Genomic DNA, 21,803 nt, shown 5'->3' with positions numbered 1-21,803 from the left:
TTTCTATCTCATCAGCCCAAATCTGCTTGCTTTGGGTTTAATTTATCTCTTCTAATTTCATAAGGTAAAAACTTAGGTTAGATATTTTTTCTGCATTTAATACTATAAATTTCCTCTGGGCACTAGTTTAGCTGTATCTCACAAATTTTTATGCATTGCATTTTTATTTTCATTTAGTTCAAAATATTTTTGAATGTGGGTGAAAATTTCTCTTAGACCTATATGCAATTTAATTTCTGAATATTCTATGTTTTCACCTTATTTTGCTTCTGTTACTGATTTTAATATAATTCTGTTATAATGTGTAAATACAATTTCTACAATTTCTATGCTTTTAACTTTTCCAGCCATTATTTTATTGCACAGAGTATGATCTATTTGTTAAAATAGTGCTGTTGTGAAGAATGTGTATTCTGCTGTAACTGACTTGTTTCTTACATGTCAGTTAATCAGGCTTGTTGATTGTTCAGGTGTCTATACTTGTATTGATTATCTGTTCATTTGTTTTATCATTTACTAAAAAAGAAGTCTTGATTTTTCCAGCTATAATTGTACAATCATTTATTCCTTCTTTTAAACCTATCCGGTATTCTCTCTTATTTTGAAGTTCAGTTGTTAGGTTATACTCATTTGTTATTATTAGTTATTTGGAATATTTTTTGAAAATACACTTTTAGCACTAGTTAATTTTCCATTTATTACTTATAATATTCCTTGCATGAATTCTACTTTATCTGAAATCAGTATAGTTATGCCAGCTATTTTTAGTGTTTTCATAATGTATATTTTTTCATACTGTTACTTCTATCTATATACCCATGTATATACCCACATATGTATATAGGATTCTTATAAAGTAAATATGGTTTCATCTATGACAGTCTGTTTCTTTAAACTGGTTTGTTTAGTCACATTTAAAGTGACTATTAATAATGAAGCATTAAATTACTATTTAAAATATTGCTGCTTTCAATTTCTTCCATTTATCTTTTTTGTGAGGATTAATTTGTTTTATTTTAATTGTTGTTCAAGTACAGTTTTCTGTCTTTTACTCCCATCCCAGCCCAACCCCCAGCCCACCCCACCTCCCTCCCATTTCCACTCCACCCTAGTTTTTGCCCATGTGTCTTTTATACTTCTTCCATTTATCTTTAATTATTTCTTTCCCTTTTAAATGTCTTTTTGGATTTATTTGAGCACATTTTTGTTATTCAATTTTATCTTTTTTCTTTGCAGTACTTATATCTCAAAATTTTATTGAGTTTTAAGCATACGTTTTATAATATACATTTAAAAATAATCTACAAAAGGAACAAGCAAGCAAAGTATAGCCAAAGACGATTGAAATTGAGAACAGGCTGACAGTGATCAGAAGGGAGAGGGGAAGGGATAAAGGGGAGAAAGGGAAAGGGTTTGCAGGAACAATTATAAAGGACATATGAACAACAACAAGGGGGTGGAAATGGGGGAGGGAGGGGGGGCTGGGGTGGTGGGGAGGCGTGGGGGTAAAAGACAGAAAATTGTACTTGAAAAACAATAAAAAAAGAAAAATAATCCAGTTCGTCCTCAAATAATGGTATATCATTCACATGCTGTACAGGGAACTTATATAATAGTGTATTTTCAATTTTTGGTTACTATATTTTGTGTTATTGTTGTCATATATTTTAGTTTTATATAAATCACTATTACCAAATACATTGTTAGGATTATTTAAATATTAAATTTGCTTGTAGAAGAATTAAAATAAATAAATAATTTTTATTTTCACTCACATTTTCTATTTCTGATACTTTTCATTTCTTCATATAGATACATGTTTCTGACTTTTAATATGTTCCTTCTGACCACAAAGACTCTTCTACCATTTCTTAAAGATTTGGACTGCTGGCAATGAGGTTGGACTACTGCCAACCCTGCTCTCCCTACTTCTGCAGCCCCCAGGGTTCCAAACTTGTTCTGCTTTTCCACTTAGCTTTTAGAAGTTCATTTGCTATTTCTACCTGAATTTTCTTTTTTTCTTAATTGTTGTTCAATACAGTTTTCTGCATTTCTCCCCCATCATACCACCGCACCCCAGCCATCCCCACCTCCCTCTCTTGATCCCACCCCCTTGGTTTTATCTGTGTGTCCATTACAGTCATTCCTGAAAACCCCTACCACCCCCTTCCCTAATGTTCCCCTCTCACCTCTGCTCTGCTTAATGTTAGTTTGTTCTTAATGTCAATGTCTCTGCTTGCTTGTATATTTTGCTTGCTTGTTTGTTTTGTAATTAGGATCCACTTAAAGCATATGGCATTTGTCTTTTACTGCCTGGCTTATTTCACTTAGAATAATGCTCTCCAGTTCCACCCATGCCATTGCAAAAGGCAGGAGCTCCTTCTTTCTTTCTGCTGTGTAGTATTCCATTCTGTAAATGTACCATAGTTTTTTGATCCATTCATTTACTGATGGGCACTTAAGTTGCTTCCAGCCTTGGCTATTACAGTGGTATTACCAGGTCAAAAGGCAGTTCCATTTTCAGTTTTCTGAGGAAATCCATACTGTTTTCCACAGTGGTTACACCAGTTTGCATTCCCACCAACAGTGCAATAGGGTTCCCTTTTCTCCACTTCCTCTCCAAAATTTGCTTGTTGATTTGTTTATGATGGCCATTTTCACTGATGTGAAGTGGTATCTCATTCTGGTTTTAATTTGCATCTCTCTGATATCTAGTGATGCTGAACATCTTTCTGTATGTCTATGGGATATATATATATATATATATATATATATATATATATATACACACATACTCCTTGGAGAAGTGTCTGTTCAGGTCTTTTGCCCATTTTTAATTGGGTTTTTTGTCTTGCTAGAGTGGAGTCATGTGAGTTCTTTATATATTTTGGAGATCAAACCCTTGTGTGAGGTATCATTGGAAAATATGCTTTTCCACACAGTTGGTTCCCTTTTCATTTTAATGCTGTTCCCTTTAACCTTGCAGAAGCTTTTATTTTGATCAGGTTCCATTTATTTATTCTTTCCTTTATGTCCCTTGCTTTAGGGGACATATCTGTGAAGATGTTGATGCATGGAATGTCTGAGATTTTCCTGCCAATGTTTTCCTTTAGAACTTCTATGGTGTTACGACTTATATTTAAGTCTTTTATCCACCTTGAACTTATTTTTGTGTATGGTGTAAGTTGGTGATTGAGTTTCATTTTTTCCCATGTACCTGTCTAGATCTCCCAACACCATTTGTTGAAGAGGCTATTTTTTCCTCCATTTTATGATTCTTCTCCCTTTGTAAAATATTAATTGACCAAAAAGACTTGGGTTTATTTCTGGGCTCTCTGTTCTGTTCCATTGGCCTACGTGTCAGTTCTTATGCCAGTGCCAGGCTGTTTTGATTACAGTGGTCTTGTAATATAGTTTGGTATCAGGTATTGTGATCCCTCCTACTTCTTCTTTCTCAAAATTGCTGAAGCTATTCAGGGTCATTTATGGTTCCATATAAAAGTTTGAAATGCATTTTCTTATTGCCTTATGTGGAATGTGATGACATCTCCTTCAGGTATGAAAAAGCTTAAGTTCTGTTTCTTCCTGCTGGTATATGTCTCTTTGAAGATTTCTTATTAGGTGTATGATCTGTGATCCTAGTTCTTTTAGAAGCTCAAGAAAAGTCATTAACTAGCTATTGGTCCAATATCTTTCTTGTTGCAAGGGTGGGTTGACGCTCTCCAGCTCCCTACATATCCTTGCTGAATCTGGAAATGCAATTATCTGTTTTTTGAATTCCTACATTTCATAACTTTTAAAATATTCTTGGCCTTTTCAAATTCTGCTCTGCATTGATTATTGTTTCAATGCCCTTTGGCATTGTTTCAGGCCTGAATCAAGCACAGGAAGCAAGGCAGTCAAGAGATTAGGGGACTTTTTACTGATAGGATGAAGACTCAGGCTATGACAAAGCTGGGGGGTGAGGGTCTTTTGTCCCTTCTTCATAATCCCTTAAGTCCTTCCCTGATGGCCCCTTCAGTGAAAGTGCATACCTTAAGTTGTTTCTTCCTTGAGGAATCTTAGGCATCATCGATTATTCAACCATCCTCCAGGGGCTGAGCAGGGTGAAGTAAACTGGACAGAGGCTTTGCCCTTGCCAGAAGGATAAGTTTTGTGGCCTTAGTAGCTTATGGTCCCAAGATCTCCTAGCCATAGGGCCTTTTTGCCTATAGGCAAGGTTACAGCTCCTGGAACCAGGCAGGATGGTTCCCAACAATTCAGAAATAAGCTTGGAGAAGAAAGTAACTATCAGGTGGAAAGGCTTTGCATGAAGACCTTCTGTATTATTGGCCAGGTTTTTCCTCATCTTTAAAATTAAGGTGCTTTATTAAATTGGCTCTAAGATTGTTTCTATGTTTAAAAAAAAGAACTATAATAATAAATCATAGTTCAGAGGCATTATGGGTTGAGACACTATAATTTTGAAATTGATAAACTAAATGGACTGTAGGTTGTTAGATCCCATTTCTGTGTACTTTTTTTTTTTTCAGTGAGCCCATGACAAGAATTTAGGAACATGTATATTACTTATTTACATATCAGTCACCAACCTAGACAGTGAACTTCTGAAGAGGATTCAGGTTTCACTATTTTCTTGATTTTCAAAACACACCTTGGTTGGATACAGGATACCAAATAAATAATGATGCTCTTTTTCTCATATTTGCCCTTTCAGATGGTGAGTTTTGAGTTTGGTTTAGGAAACAAGGTCATCTTCCTGATATTGACACCCTAGGTTATTACTGTTCTTCATTTCCCATACCAGAACTTGCAGCCCTTTCATACCATCCTCAACTCCAACAGACCCTACATATGTACAGCAGGGAAGTAGCTAACCAATGTCCTCCATTCCAGACTACTTATTTCTATACTTTGTTTCTTTTTACAGTTTCTCAATTTATTTATCATTACATTTCAATTACACTTAATATGCATTTACTGCCATTACTTTCCCCTGCCCTGCCCACTACCCATCTCCCAAACCCAATCCTCCCCACCTTTGTCCTTATCCTTGGGTCTTGCGTGCATGTTCCTTGATTACACCCTTCCCCATTTTTCCCCTGTTATCCTGCTCCCTGTTCCACTCTGACTACCATTGGTTTGTTCTTTATTTCCATGTCTCTGGTTCTATTTTACTAGCTTGTTTGTTTTGTTGATTAGTTCCACTTACAGGTGAGATGATATGGTATTTGGCTTTTACCACCTGGCTAATTTCACTTAGCATAATGCTCTCCAATCCATCCAAGCTGTTGCAAAGGGTAGGAGTTCCTTCTTTCTTTCTCCTGCATAGTATTCCATTGTGTAAATGTACACCATTGTTTTTGGATCCACTCATTTGCTGATGGGGACTTAGCTCTGTCCAGCCCTTGGCTATTGTAAATTGTGCTGCTGTGAACACAGGGGGTGCATATGTTCTTTTGGATTCATGTTTCAAGGTTCTTAGGGTATAATCTCAGTTGTGGAATTGCTGTGTCAAAAGAAAGTTCCATTTTTAGTTTGTTGAGGAAATTTATACTGTTTTCCCAAGTGACTTCACCAGTCTGCATTTTCACCAACAGTGTATGAGGGTTCTCTTTGCTATCATTGCTAGCCCTTGTTTGTTGGTTTGCTTATGATGGCCATTTTGACCAGTGTAAAGTGGTATTTTGTTGTGATTTTACTTTGAATCTCTGTGATGGCTAGTGATACTGAATATACTTTCACATGCCTCTGGCCCTCTGTATGTTCTCCTTGGTGAAGTGCCTGCTCAAGCTCTTTGGGCATTTTTTAATTGGATTGTTTGTCTTCTTAGAGCAGACTCATGTGAGCTCTTTATATATTTTGGAGATCAAACTCTTGTCCAAGGTATCATTGGACAATATGTTTTCCCATATGTTTTGTTCCCTTTTCATTTTGCTGATGTTTTCTCTAGCTGTGCAGAAGCTTTTTAATTTGATGTGGTCCCATTTGTTTATTTTTCCTTTATATCCATTGCGCTAGGGGTGTATCAATGAAAATATTACCGTGTGGAATATCTGAAATTGTCCTGCCTATGTTCTTCTCTAGGGCCTTTGTACTATCACTACTTATGTTTAAGTTGTTAATTTATCTTGAGTTTATTTTTGTGTATGGAGTAAGTTCATGTTCTAGGTTCATTTCTTTGCATGTACCTGCCCAGATCTCCCAACACCATTTACTGAAGAGGCTATTTGTACTCCACTTTGTGCTCCTGCTCCCTTAATCTAATATTAATTGACCATAGAGACATGATTTTATCTTGGGGCTCTCTATTTTTTCTATTTTCTATGTATCTGTTCTTACACCAACCCCAGATTATTTTGATTATAGTGGAATTGTAACATAGTTTGACATCAGGTATTGTGCTCTCCCTTCTTTGTTCTTCTTTCTCAAAATTCCTGAGGTTATTTGGGGTCATTTGTGGTTCCCTATAAATTTTTGAAATATTTGTTCTGTATCTGTGAAATATGTCATTGGTATTTTAATAGAGATTGAATTGAATCTACAAATTACTTTGAGTAGTATGGACATTTTAATGATATTAATTCTTCTAATGCATGAACACAATATATGCCTCCATTTTTTGTGTCTTCCTTAATTTGTTTTCCCATGTTGTATAGTTTTCTGAGTACAGGTCTTTTACCTCCATGGTTATGTTTATTCCTAGGTGCTATATTTTTCTTGGTGCTATAGTAAATGGGATGTTTTTCCTAATTTCTGTTTCTGACAGTTCATTGTTGGTGTACAAAAATGCCTTTGATTTCTGGATATTGACTTTGTACCCTGTGGTTTTTCCAAATACATTTATTAGGTTGAGTAGCTTTTTGGTGGACTGTATAGGGTTTTCTATGTACACTATCATGTCATCTGAGAACAATGAGTTTTATTTCCTTCTGTCCAATTGGGATGTTTATTATTTCTGTTTCTTGCATGACCATTGTGGCTAAAAATTTCAGTACTACTTAAATAGAAGTTCTGAAATTGGACACCCATGCCTTTGTGGCCTTAACCTAGATTTTCCTCTGTAACCCCCAGTGGACTGAAGAGAAGGGCAGTTACAAACTAGCCAAGGGTTAAGGCTCTGCAGTAATTCATGTGAGTCTTCCAAGCTAGCAAAGCTCAGGAAAATGCAACTTAATTGTACCTATAGGCAAATGAGTTCTTGGAGATTTGCTGAAGGAATGAAGACTGACCATTCTAAAGATAACGCTTTATTCTCTTCACTTTTATTCTATTATTCTAAGTTCCACAAATTTGTTCAGAGATATAAATGAGAGGACATTTTCTATCAGAAAAAGCAACTTACCTTAGATATTGAGTGTTTTGGGGAGGGATTTTTACATCTGAGCTTCAGTATGAAACAGTCTGAGCATTGCTTTCTTTCTGCTGACTATCTTTACTGAAAAAGTATAATTTTGCATCTTTTGATAACATGAGGACTCTCCCTCTGGTGAAGACTGAGGCCAGGTGGTACAATATAGTGATTATTCAAAGAGTAGGACAAGGCTGATGGAATTTTTCAAACATCAATAGATCTGTTTGTGGAGCTCATCAGATTTGTTATCTTCAAAATGTTTGCATCCAGTCAAAGAAACCTTCAATAAATGTTTGTTAAGAAATAAAATGAAGAATTTCCTTTGCTCTGTTGTTTACTTAGTTAGACCTTGACCTTAAACCTGACCATGTGGATATGGCAGCGTTCTCCCTCTAAAGGAGCATATGATCTTAGGAAAATGCTCCAATTTGGGGGGCCAATGTTCATATACCTCAGACCAATTTCCCTTTAGCTCTGACCTCTGTCTCAAGCTATTTTTCCATTGGCCAGGTCAGCAGTGACACTGCCTACTGCCAACAGCTGTGCAGGGCCCTGCTGCCCTCAGTGCTGTCACTGTGGTGGGACTGCACTGGAGGAGGCTGGAGGGACTGGTACAGTTTGGTGTCTGAGTAGTTTCTCTGCTTGATATGGATGAAATATAGGCTGCAATGTTTTCTGTTTACATTTCACTTTGCATTGTTCTTTGTTGTGACACACCATTGAGAATCTGACTTAATAGTGTAGTGATGTTGTTATTTTCTCTGGTCACAAATTATGCCTTTGGTGAGAGCAGGCTGAAGCAGTTTGCTGGAAACATTTTTGAATAATGCTAATTCAACGACACACTAGTAGGCATACTGTCCTTCTCTATTTATACTTTGTTAGCAGCTCTCAAGTATATTGTTACAGAATCAGAAAAAAATCAGGCAGGCATGAGATTATTAGCTTTGTTAAAATGGAGATTTAAAGAAATGAAGAGCATTGTCTAAGTTCCTGTACTGAAAGAGAAATTTCTGGTCCGTATATGTGAGCTCTTCTAACAAGATGTAAACCAGACAGATGAATAAATAAATACATAAATACAAGTATGTTCAGTACATAGTACTTATTAAAATATTCTTCAGAACACTTCTAAAAGACACCTCAGAAATATTTGTCATCCTATAGCTCATTGGACAGTTTGGACAAGGTAGACAGGAAATCATTCGTCTATCAGCATATTAACAGAAAAACTGTTTTTGGAGATTGCATTCTTATATATGATGCACTGAGATAGAAAAATGTTGTTTCTACAGACCTAAGTGCTCAGAATGAAATGAAAGACAGTCACATGCTTCTATACAGACACTGGGGTAGAAATAGCCAACATTAGCCATGGTTGCCTCAAAAGGGCTTTTAATGAGATCAGAGCTGAGACCTTAAAGGGTGGTGGGAGGGGCTTATTTATATTTACAGAAAAATTGACAAAGTTTGTGCAAATTTCTTAACTAGCAAAGAGGAGGAAAGAAACCAGGCCTTTGGCTGTTTGTTTGTAGCACTGGACATTGTCTGAAACAATGTTATCAATTGTCTACCACCCCTACAAGAATATAAACTCCAGATTGCCACAGTCTTTGTTTTTCCTGTTTATTCTTCTTTTCCAGCACCTAGCACATTGTCTGGCTGATAATAGGTATATATTAATATTATTGAATGAAAGAAAAAATATGCAAGGTCTATGAAATTTTCTCCAACTCACATCCTGACTTTGCAGGCAAGTTAAGAGACATCCAGCAGAGGTGAAAAGTTTTCCAGGGGGAATGGGACCAAGCCTAGACTTTTGGATTATGGGCCTCTGAATTTTCCCCTGCACCATCCTGCCCTCTGCTGCTTCAATTGTGAACAACTGGTTGAGTGTTTTTATTTATTTTTTATTTTTTTTGTCTTTCAAATGTTAGCATTTATTTATTTATTTATTTAACTTTTTAAAATTTTAATTGTTCAAGTACAGTTTTCTGTCTTTTACTCCCATCCCAGCCCCCCCCCAAGTGCTCCCCACCTCCCTCCCATTTCCTTCTCCTCTAATTTTTGTCCATGTGTCCTTTATACTTGATCCTGGTTGAGTGTTTTTAAAAAGCACAGGTTCTTCCAGATAGAATTTCTTACTTTCTGGATTTCACATTCTAAGTTTATATTTGAAGAATCTTTGTACCTTGTATGTTCCAACACCACCCCCAACCCAAGAAAAAAGACAGATAGAAAGATATTATCAGCACAGAGGAGAAAAACAAGTAGATTGTGCCTTTTCTCTAAGTATTCAAAACAACATGAGAGTACAACTTACAGTAAAAGAAAAACAAACAAACAACAACAACAACAACAACAAAACCCACACCTGATTTTAAAATGGGCAAAAGATTTGAAGAGATATTTCACTAGAAGCCACTGTGAAAGTTCTCAAAACAAGGAACAATAGGAGGCACTTGGTTTGTTTCTAAGTTTAACAAAAGACCACTGGAAGGTTTTCCCCAGACGGAGGAAAATAACTGAACTCTTTGTAATTTCATCCCCTTAAGGTGCATACCTGAAAATGAGGCTAAGTTGGGCACTGTGTTCTCAGCTTGCAAGCAGGACCTTAGGCCTGTTCAGTTTGGTGTTCCATGTTCTGCCCCACTTATCCTTGTAACTCTTTTTTAAAAGACTTTATTGATTTATTTTTGGAGAGAGGGGTGGGGAAGGAGAAAAAAGGGAGAGAAACATCAATGTGTGGTTGCCTCTCATGCATCCACTACTGGAAACCTGGCCCACAACTAAGACATGTGCCCTGGACTTGGAATGGAAACAGGGACCCTTTGGTTTCAAATCTCAGCCCACTGAGCTACACCAGCCAGAGCCATTCTGAAACACTTCTATTTTTCAGCATCAGATTCAAGGGATTACAGCCCAAGAGCATTAAGAGAAATTTTCTCTTTCACCCTTTAGGATGCCCTTAGGAAATGTTTTCTAGCATCACTCTCATGGTGCAGGTTGGGAGACTGGGGAGGCCCTGAAAGGTACACAGGCTTCCGCAGGACATGAAACTGGTTAAAAAAGGAGTTCTGAACTCAACTTTCTCCCCTAAGCCAAGGACCTGATGCATTCCCAAGGAGCTACAGAGAGGACTGTGTTATATACCAGTGTACAGATACGGAGATGACATGAGAAGGGAAGGTGAGGACTAAACAGCCCACAGGGGATTTGGGGAGTCTTTGATTGGAGGAAGGGGCTGAGGTCAGAACCTTGAAGGGATGACCTCACTTCCTTGGTGACAGACCCCCAAGGGAAATTAGAACTCTTGTAAATAGGCACCCACATTCTAGAGACAACTGCCTATCCAGGTCAGTTGACTGTACACAGTCAGGAGATTAGGACATCTCTGTGCTGCTTCCAGCTTTTTTTGGAGCTCTGGCTTAGAGAAAGTCCAGAGAGAGAAACATTTCCTTTGCTTTAGATGCTGGCACAAGAGCTGTTGTCATCAACACCTCCCACCACCTGGCAAGATACACCCTCGGGTAATGGTGATCAATGAAGGGCAGATCCATCCAGGCCAGGACCTCACTGGGATTTCACTTGGGCCGCATGATACCACTTACCCCTCTTCCTTCATTTATGTGTGTGTTGGGGGTGGTAAGGTTATCAGGATGAGGGGTGCTCATAACGTGTACAAGATGGTTGTTAGGTGCTATAAACCTGAAGGGACTATCATGGTCCTACCCCAGTCATGGATACAGGAGGGGAAAGTGAATGTGGAAAATCAAGCTCCTCTACTCACTGGGCCCTCAAGGTGTCATTTTATTTCTTCCCAGATTGGAGGTGTTTTCAGGTGCTTCTCAGTGTCTGCCAGATGGGGGGAGCAGAAATTGTTGTGGGAATTTCCCCTAGTGACACTGGCTAGACAGGCTCCTGGAAACACCTGACCCTTCACTGGGCTCAGTCTCTGCAGAAGTCCAAAGAGAACATTGCAGAGTTGGCTGACGGGTTCACTTATTTCACCAAGTCCTATGTTGGAGAAGTGTACCAGACAAGAAACAGTCCAGTGCCGGTCTGAGGTGAGAGCTGGCCCTCACCCAGGGCTTTGAGATGAATGGGGTGGAATCAAAACCTAGAATCAAATCTGGGACTTTGAGGATTTCACATGCCCACTCCCAAATTTATCTGGTATCCTACTATCAGTTTTCTGGTAGGGTAGAAATTCATTCTTCACATTTCTTAGAATCTTAGAGAAAAAAAATCTTGTTCCATTCGATTGTTTTGACTGTTTAACTACCTGTAACATGTATCTTGTGGAGTAGTCACCTCTGCTGTCCCTGACGATCTTCAAGTCTATACATCATCACACATACAGAGTGGTTTCTTTAAAACAACAAACAAACCAACATGGGAGGGATGTACATATTTGATATATTTGTCTGCAACTTGGCATCTCACAGAACATGCAAAAACTTAATCCATCCAGGCCAGCAGCTATGGCCTTACACATCTCCTTATTACCCAATAAAGCATGTAATTTTCTTCAGTGATTCAGCCTTTTACTGTTGTTACACTTTGACATGATGCTATTCTGCTGTGATTTCAGCAGTGAGATCTGGATCAGCCTCACTGTGTCCTGATAAACAGTGTCCCAATTTGCTAGATCTCCATTACACAGGACCACAGATAGGGTGGAAGGTTACTGAGGACTCCTGGCTCAGTACTCAGCTCTGTCTTTGAAGATCCTTGATGATGACATCCTTGAGGTGCTGGTGCAAAAGGCCCACTTTAACATCTACAGGGTCAAGGTGCAGGTGCACCAGATCAACACCACCATCAAGCGATGGTCTCAGGTGAGAGTTCGGCCAGGGCTTCTCCACACCCAGGAACCCAAGATGACCTGTCCCAGCCAAGAATCTAGGCTCAAATATGGGGAGGACTTCCTGATGGCCCTCCAAGTGCTCTTTCTAAAGTGTCCCACTATCCCATGCACATAGGAATCTGGACCTCCACCTCTCCCACCAGCTAGATAGGACAGGAAAAATACATTCTTCACATTTTTGTAGGAATTTTAGAGACAAAATGTTACACTTCACAGAAGAGCTTGTGAACTTTTCAGTGTTCACAACATTAGCATTTTGCTGTTTTTGTTGATTTTCCTAACAGCTCCTTGATTCTTGTGGAATAGTAAACTGCACTGTCCTTGCAGACCTCCAAATCTAGCACATCATCACACTGGATTACAGGGTATTGTACACAAAATTAAGAGAAAGTCAAATATCATATTAATGCTCTGCAACTTTTCATTTCACTGACCAGAGCAAACCTTTGTAATCTGGCCAATTTAGGAAATGTGACCTTACTCATATCCATATTATCTCATGAAGGAAGTAGTTTCCACAGTGTTTAGCCATTCACTGATTTTGGACTTTGATGTTATTCAATTCTGCTTCTACTTCAGCAGGGCTGAAATGAACATCTTCACTGTGTCAGAATAGACTGTATCAGTTTTCCAGGGCTGCCATAAGGCCCAAGCAGAGGTTGGTTGGAGGGTTCCTGATGCTTATTGTCTGGGTGCTGGGTTTGTCTTTGTAGAGATTGAATGAAGATATCCTGGAAGAGATGGTGAATGGGTATAACTACTGTACATTGCTAAACAAGAGGAAGGTTCATCAGGCCAGTGACACTAGGACATGTTGCACTGAGGTGAGAGGTAGCTCAGGAGTGTCTCCACACCCATGACCCAGAGATTTAATTCTAGCGCCCAGGACCAGACTCAATCTGGGTACTGCCCCAGCAACCTCCAATGGTATTCCCTACACTGCCCCACATGCCATAAACCCAGGCCTCTGGACCTCAATTTCTCCCTCCAGCTACAAGTGAGGGTAGAAAGAAAATACTTGTTGTAATAGGAATACTTGGAAACATTCATTTTGATTATGGTAGATCTCATGCATATTTGTAATTTTCTTATTCTTTTGTGATTGATTTGTTTTTAAACTGCCTGTCACCCATACCCTGTGGAGTAGTGAGATCAACAGTCATTAAATACCTTCTCCAATAATGGAGATTGTTTGCCACGCCAATGCAGCCTCTCAGTGCTGGTGGACATGGTGCCATTCACCTCAGGTGGCATATCAGCAGTCCTGCCAGATCACTTAAGTGTGTCCCAGGGAACTGTGTATTGCTGGGGATGCCATAACTTGGACCCCACTGAGTGATATGAAGTTCAGATGCTTACTTTTTGACAATTCCAGAGACTAAGAGCTAGAAGTGAGGGTGTCAGCAGGACTGGTTCCTTTGAGGGGATTTTCCTTCCTGGTAAGTGAACATCTTCTCACCCTGGGTCACAGGGAATCACTTCTGTGCCTCCTTGTCTGCTCACCTTTTCCTCTAAGTTGACTGGTCCTATTAGGCTAAAACTCACACCTTTGAATTCACTTAACCTTAATAATCATCTTTAGGACATACTCATACGGGCATATTTTGAAGTTCTTGGAGTTTTAAAGTCGTGGAATTTGGGTGAAACACTTCAGACCACAATGTTTACCTGTACTATCCTCAGCTGGAAGGTCACGGACATGTAAAATATTAGCAGCTGCACCCAGATTTCAAAATGAAAAGTCAGTAGCATTACTGTACCGACAGAGCTTTCTGATGATGGCTGCTGCCTTGCATCTGGTCTGGCCCAAGTGTTTCTCATTTGTTTTTATTTAGAGCAATGCAGGGAAAATAGGGATAACTGTGACTGAAGAACAATAAAAAATTAAAAATTACCAAACTGATTATAGCATGTCCAGGCAATCCCCATGTTTCTTGGCTTTCATTTGTCCCCAGCGTACTTTGACTCACCTGCCAGTATGTGTCCATCAGCAGGGATTGCACCTTCCTGACTCATCTGCTCAGACTGCTTCCTAGTGACCAGCTTTCTCCAGTTATGTGACACCAGGAATTTGTCCCTGTGCTTCTGCATCTCAAAATGACTTCAATTGCAAAAAAGGGAAATAAATGTCATTTTGGAAGTTACTAGTTTTCATAGGCTGTGTATATCTATCTTGTTCACACTTCCCAAATAAGGAGAGAGAGTATTCCCCAACCATTTCTATCCATGTCAGGAACAGATAAGTCTCAGGTAGCTAAGACCTGAGACCTGAGACCTAAGAGGAAATGCCATGTATCACTAGCTTTGGACATTTCTCAGTTCTAACCTGTGTGACCTTCAGCAGACATTTGACACTGTGTGTGTGTTCTCATCTCTATAATAATGGTATTGTTTGGTGTTTCATGGGTAGAAAGCTCTTCATAAGACAATGGGTATGGAAAGTCTGTTACTCCTCATCTTTAAAAAAATGCCTGGAGAATAAAAATTGTATCAATACCCCCAAACAACAAAAATGTTGGTACGTTTAAAACCTATTGACAAAACCTTGTTTAGCATGGGCACTCCTGACCCTTCTCTTGCACAAGTCCCTGATGGGCTGGGAGTATTGGATGAGCTCCAGACCTGTCCTTCTGGTGATTCACGATGATGCCACTGACTGGATGTCTATCCTGCTCCCCCACAGGGTGCAGCTGAGTCCAATTTTCAATTCAGGAAAACCTGTAGAGTCTGGTCCCTTCAGGAAGGCACACTGAAGAAGTTGGAGGAGTTCCTGACTCCAGATTTCCTGAGTGGAAACATCACCCACCTATCCACCTTCAGGACAAAGCACCTGATTTTCCCCAGTGCTGCAATTTTCCTAGATGATCTGGTAACTCAGTGAACCATGCCTACTTTCCATGACAGCTCTGATTCTGCCCACTGCAAGCAGTGTGCCATAAAAATGTCACCACATCTCTATGAGCCTTAGTTAGCTCCTTTCAAACATGAGGTGACAGAGGACAAACCTCATAAAGTTCTTGCAGGGAATACTGTGGGGACAGTCCAGGCAGGTCTTAGCTGGCACCTGGCTCTGTAGACAGGGCTTTTGGATGTGCTATGGTGATTCATGACATTTATTTTATTTTTCTGTCCACTATGGAAATTCTTCTGCCTCACCCATTGTGGCCTGTGGCATTTCTGAGTTTGAAAAATCAATTGGAAAAGAGTCAGTCAGGAAGACTGGGAAAGCCCTTCATTGATCTTGGTGCATGTCTTTGCGTTGCCACATTAGGAATCTCTGGGGATAGCAGGGATCCCCAGTCCCACCCAGATATCTGTGATGGTTCTGGGTAGACTTAATTTATTCAACAACATGTATGAAGCACCTACCACAAGTAGACCCTATTGGAAGCACCCAGCATAACTCAGTGAATGAAGCAGACACAATCCTAGGGCTTCAGTTCTACTCAATAAATCATCAGTCACAGTAGATATCATTGTCAGGTCCTGTCCTCTATCCATTACATCAGAGACAATCAAGGTCTTCTCAACACCTGAAGGGCTACCTGCTTATAATGACAATGGACACTCTCCAAGGGATCAAATAAAAAAGGTGTGTGGTGTATGTGTCCTGAAGGAAGACATCCTGTGTGGAGAGTACACTGGGAGTGACAGGGAGGGTCTGGCACAAAGGAGATCTTATAGATGTGACTCCCTATGAAGACTTGATCTCTGGTGACTTCTATGTCAACAGGACACAATAGAAAGAACTGTGGATGGGGTCCATGGCCTTATACAACTGGATGGAGGCTGGGCTGAAGTTTGCCCTAGGGTCCTAAACCCACCACAGTCTGGTCCCACTCAGCCTGCCCCTCTCCATAGTCAACTCTCCTCACCACCGTCTCCAGGCTCCAAACAGTAGATATTGTCACAGCCTGCTCACAAAAATAACTCAAACAGCAGTGTAGATGAGCAGCTGTATGAAGGGTTGGGTGAGATGTGTATAGGACCCTGAGAAGAAATATAATTGCATAAAGAGACTCATTGGATCTCCATGTTAAACCTGCTGCATTGCTAGGCTTGCTACTCCTAGATCAGCCACACAGGGGTCAGTGTTGGCATTGGGCTGCCCCCTGGTTGTGCATGGGCATGCACACTGGTGCTGTCCCAAACAAGGTTCTCTGGGAGGACACAATAGAAGAATTCCAGACTCTAACTCTGCTGCCCAACTACCTCTCCCAAGGGCCATTGCTTCTACATTGGGAACCTGGCCAGACCAGGCTCAGGGGTTGGGCCTGCCTCTACATTTCCACTTTTTCTGGCTGAAGCTGGCCTTGGTGCAGGTCAGCTTCCCTACTTCACAGCAGCTGTGCCAGGCCCACCTTCTTTGGGTCATTCTGGAGATCCTAGAGACAACTGAAGGAACTTCAGTGTGGGAGGATGATCTCAGGAGGGGAGGTCCATCAGCATGAGTTCCCTTACAGGCAGTGGCAACTTTTTTGTTTCTGGAAAAGCAAGGAAGAATCAGATATGTGTTTGTCAATCTGTTCTTTTTCTCCTGCTACTCCAGAATCACCTCCACAGTTCAAGAGCAATGCACAGCAACAGGGAGGTCATGCTAAGGGCTTGTGCCTGGTCCAGTTAGAGTCCTCGCCCTGGACTTGCCTGGCCGGAAGCTGTACCTGAAGCCAGGATGGAGCCATGTGTTTGAGCATTTTATCTTGCTCTCTTAGAAGTGCTAAGCTTTATTCTAAATGCATGAGAGCAATATAACCCAACCACATATTGATAGTTACAGAAGGGGTAATTTTCAAGGGTGCCATATTGTTTATATAAATATATATTTCATTGAATAAACTACTGTAAAGGAAATAAAGTTGTCAATTAAAAATATGTGTAGGTAATATGTACCTATATATGTAAAGTAGAATTCAATACATGTACATGCTGGATTTTGAAAAATGCTCACTGTAAAACATATGTTTAACATAATTTGTAAAACAGATTTAGATTTTAGCATACATACACAGATAGAAAGTAATGTTGAAAGCAAACTTGGAAATGTATACACCAAAACATTCTACTAGTGAGCTCTAGAAAGTGGGACTACTACAAGTGAGTGTCTTTTCTCTTTTGCTTAGTATATTTTCTACTTTTCATGCAACTATCATGAATATCATGTATTCAAAATAACATATAGTAAGACTAAACATTTTTATTTATTACACCTAAGTGTCATTAAAGTTCCACTTTATATCTTAAAACAGTTTCATTAAAAGCCAAAATTATTTATTGGGTTACACTCTGTTTTCCTCCATGTTTATGTTGATATTTGAGCAACAAAAACCACTAGAGTAGTTGTTTCCAATATTCAAAATCACTAGGGATGGAAGAACATTCATTTGGATGTAACTAAAATAATTCAAAATTACCTCCTCCAGTCAACTCTTACATACTGAATTTTCTTCTTTGTTGAGCCCTGACTTTAACATACAAAATACATTCAATTTAAGAATAGGCAATATTTGTGTTACTGAGCTGGTCTGAGATGGGGACAGTTTGGTCTCAGGCCAGCCTGTGTTGTGTGGTTTCTTGACTTCATAAAGAAAATATTTCATATCAGAAGTTCAGGTGCTTTTTAAAGTGTGTATATTAAAGCCATAGATGGTGAAAGAAAGGAATTACTTAGGCCATAGAAAGTAACATGAGAATGCATGTTTTGCTCTACTTCAGTTCCCTACAAAGTTTATAGAAAAGTAGTGAGCCAAGGTGAAGCTGCCTTTTTTTCACAGGGAAGCCAAACACAGAATCGCATATCAGCCCAAGAGGGGTTGCCACTGTCAGATGCCCCCCTGGGTGCAAGTCTCATGGAGACACTTACAGTTTAGGAGGATGGAAAACGTTCAGGTCTCAGAAGAGGCATGGGAGTACTCTAGAGGGAATCCTCTCTGACTCTTGGTCTAGAGGGATTTTCTCTCTCTCTGCAGGTGAGAATCTTCTAAGAGGTGTTCAGTAATATATATATTAGCTTTCCTTGTGTGTTTGTAATATGCTGATGCAACTAAAGGAGTACATAGGGGAGTTTGAGGTTTTTTCTTTGTCTTGCTTTACAGTTCTACTTTTATCTTGGTCTGTCTGGGTTTAATTGGATTTTTGTTATTTTGGCACAAATGGCATTAATTGGGTCTGTGTTCTGGCTGTTAGGAACAGGGATTAGAGCCATGTATTATCTTTTTAGGGAAGAGAGGTAAAAACCATGTGCTCTCAAGGGTCCTTGGTTAGGGAAGAAAAGGCCTTGTGATTCATTAGCTTCCTGTACATTTTTCAAATTGTTTGGCTTTTTAAAATTTTCCTGTCTTAGTTTCCCCATTCCACTTACCCAGGAATTTTCCTAGCTTCTCTCTATCCTGCCTCAGTTCCATTGGAACACAACTGTATGCAAATGAGGAAAACATTCCTAGTCCTACTGCAAGGACATAGTTCAGTGACAGTCAGAAACAACCTAGAATTAAAATTAAGACCAACATGTCAAAAGCTTAAGCAAAAGAGACAATTTCAGAGCAATCTCTAGGTGAGCATTTCAAAAGAAAGCGTGCTGTGTAAAATGAAGACTTTTCATGTATACCCATACAAATATGAGGCAAGGTCATTCAAAGGTGATCATTCAAAGGCAGTCATTCTCATGTTTATATCTTAATCTGAGTGGATATACCTTTCCTACTTTTTGATTCATATTTATTTTTAATGAAAACCAGAGGGTCTATAAACCAAGCCAACACTTCCCAGGTAACCCAAAGAAAAATTTAACTGCCAACTCAAGCTGAACTTTAAAATCCACTTAATTTTAATTCATGAAATGTAAATTTTGAAAAGTTAGGTAGCTAATGGTAACTATAATGAATAGAGTAGTTCAAGATCCTAGCAAATAAATTGGAAATAGTCTCTGCAGATTATAGGACACCTTTTCTCCACAAATCCATATAGAAATAATTATAGGGCCATCAGTGTTCACAATATAAACAGGAAGACCACGATCAGACTCTTTGCACTGGACATTCCCGGACCTCTTCCTGGTGGGCAGAGGCAGCCTCTTTCAGTAGCTGTTTGATAGCAAAATGCACCATGTCCCTTGCTGTTGGCCTACGTTTGGCCTGGGGCTCATGTTTGAGACTCTCATACCTGATTTCTGAGGCAGTATTTCCTTCCCTGAAAAAAAGAACAGTAGTGAAGGAAGACCTTTCTCCTAATTTATGCTGGGAGCTGTTGTTACCTTCTGAGGTCTGGCAGCAATTGTGACCATGAGGGAACAGTGATGAGGAAGTAGCCTACCTTAACATCACTGAGCAGCTGAATTCTATTCTGGGACCATCTACCTGTGGATTTGTTATTTTGTGATACAAACAAATACCTAATGTTTAAGCCACTTTTCATCAGTATTGTGTTGCTTACAATGCTCAAATTGCATGCTGAATGAGATCCAAAAACTTCCCATGGTGGGCAAAGTTGTATCATTTAATGGTATTTCAATAAATGTGTAAATTATGGAGCAGAGAGGAGGAGAGTGGAAAGGTAGGAGATGCTTGAAAGAAGTATCAACAGTCTTTCAACAATTCCAGAAGGGAACTTTAGAACATAAGACACACTACAACTTTCAGCTGGTGTTAAAGAGTATGATCCAAAGACAATGAGAATGTGTGACCAGACAGAAGGGGTGAAAGGAGAGACAAGAATAGAAAAAGAGGAAAAGTCAGATCATGGAGGGCCTGAAGGATATATAAAGGATTTTTGTCTTATTTCTAAAGGCCACAGGAAACCTGTGTAAGTTTTAAATAAAAGACATTATACTTACATTTTCAAAAAATCATGCAGGTTTCAGGTAGGTAGAAAATGGTTTGAAAGAGGTAGAAACTGGAGGCTTACAGAATAGAGAGGGGACATCCTATCAAGAGGCCATGATGTCAACATGGCTTAATACTCTCAATGCTAAATCTATGCTGTGGTCTAAAGCAAGGGGGCTCACCTTGCATTTACTCAGTCATCATCTCTTTCTCTTTTAAAATAGATTTGTTTACTATGTGTTTGAGAAAGAGAGAGTAGTAGACAGAAACATTGATTTGTTCCTATGAATTATGCATCATTGTTTGATTGTCATATGTGGCCTGACTGGGGACTAAACCTTCAACCTTGGTGTAGAGGGACAAAGTTCTAACAAACTGAGATACTTGGTCCAGGTCTTTCCACCATGTTCTTAACCTACATTTGTGCAGAAGCATATATTTGTATACTCTCTTCATTACTTGGCCAATATAGTCACCATAAAAAATTTCTCATCACCCAGAAATTAACTCACTTCAGTAATTAGCTGGATGGTTAAATCAACCATAGGCTTTGTCCTCTGTGATAAAAGAAGTAAAGTCTCCAAGCTCCTTGATTTTGGCAATGATGTGTTTTGGGCTCTGGAGGAAAGTGGCTCAACCAAAATGATAGGAACTTACGGTTTGTTAAGACTTTACACAGTGCATACAAATTATCTATTACATCTCCCAAGAGTGTTACAGGGACTTAATAAGCTTTAGTGACTGTACCAGTTGTGCATTCAAAAATGGAAATGGTAATTTGGCTCCCACATTCTGTTGAGATCTGTGACTCTGAGTCCAAACACCTTACTCTGTAAGAGTCACCACAACTTTTTATTGGGCATTTCTACTATCTCTGAGGTAAATGAATAGATGTTTCCACAAATCCCTTCAATATATTACACTCTTCCTGTTTCATGTTTCAGAATACTTCACAGTGTTTCCCTCTGCTGTTTCTTATTTTACAATTCTCACAAAACCTATGCTTCGGTGGGTCACCCACTAAAAGAAATTATCATATGTACACAGAGATGGACTTCCTTCCAAAAGAAGAAATTCTTCACCAGAAGGATCTCCCACAGTTCTCACCAGGGACTAAACTACAAGAGGGAGAATGCATTGGCAGAGATATACCTACTTCCGGTACACTAAGGAGTTGAAAACACTGATGTGAAAGGCAATTTGATTTGTTACAGCTCTCAGTCCAATAGTCTATTCTGGAATGTGCTTAATGAGTCTTTAGTCCACAATATGACCACTTAATTAGCTTTATCAGGATAGCTAGGGAACCCAACAAGAGCATTTTGTAGCATTTTTTGATATGAAGAAAATGCAATTCAAATTCTTATTTCATTGAATTATGTTTTCAACCTTAGCTCAGTTTTATTTTCTGCCCTGGGCAATACTGAAGTACCAGTGAAACCAAGAAGGCAGGAAGTTCCCAAGGGAAAGCATAGACAAAGAATAAGGACCCCCCAATAAAGTGGCAACCGTGGGTTCAGCCACCCTGTTCAAGCTGACACTTGTCAAGAAAGAAGGAAACAAAAGGCTGTATGTTCTGCACATCTATAGAAAACAGTTTGAGCAAGGAGGTGGCAGAACTTTGGAGGAAGACAGTCCTCAAATGAATCCAATGACTAGGTCACTGACACTCACTATGAGCTTGCAAAGCAAGGACCTGAGGGAGGATTCAGCACCTGGGGTCAGGTATTGGAGAACCACTTGGGCATCCATGTAGGACAAG

The sequence above is a fragment of the Phyllostomus hastatus genome, unplaced genomic scaffold (assembly GCF_019186645.2).
Source record: "Phyllostomus hastatus isolate PE091 unplaced genomic scaffold, TTU_PhHast_1.1 phas_scaffold_21, whole genome shotgun sequence".
Lineage (NCBI taxonomy): Eukaryota > Metazoa > Chordata > Mammalia > Chiroptera > Phyllostomidae > Phyllostomus > Phyllostomus hastatus.
This window is presented reverse-complemented; position numbering follows the sequence as displayed.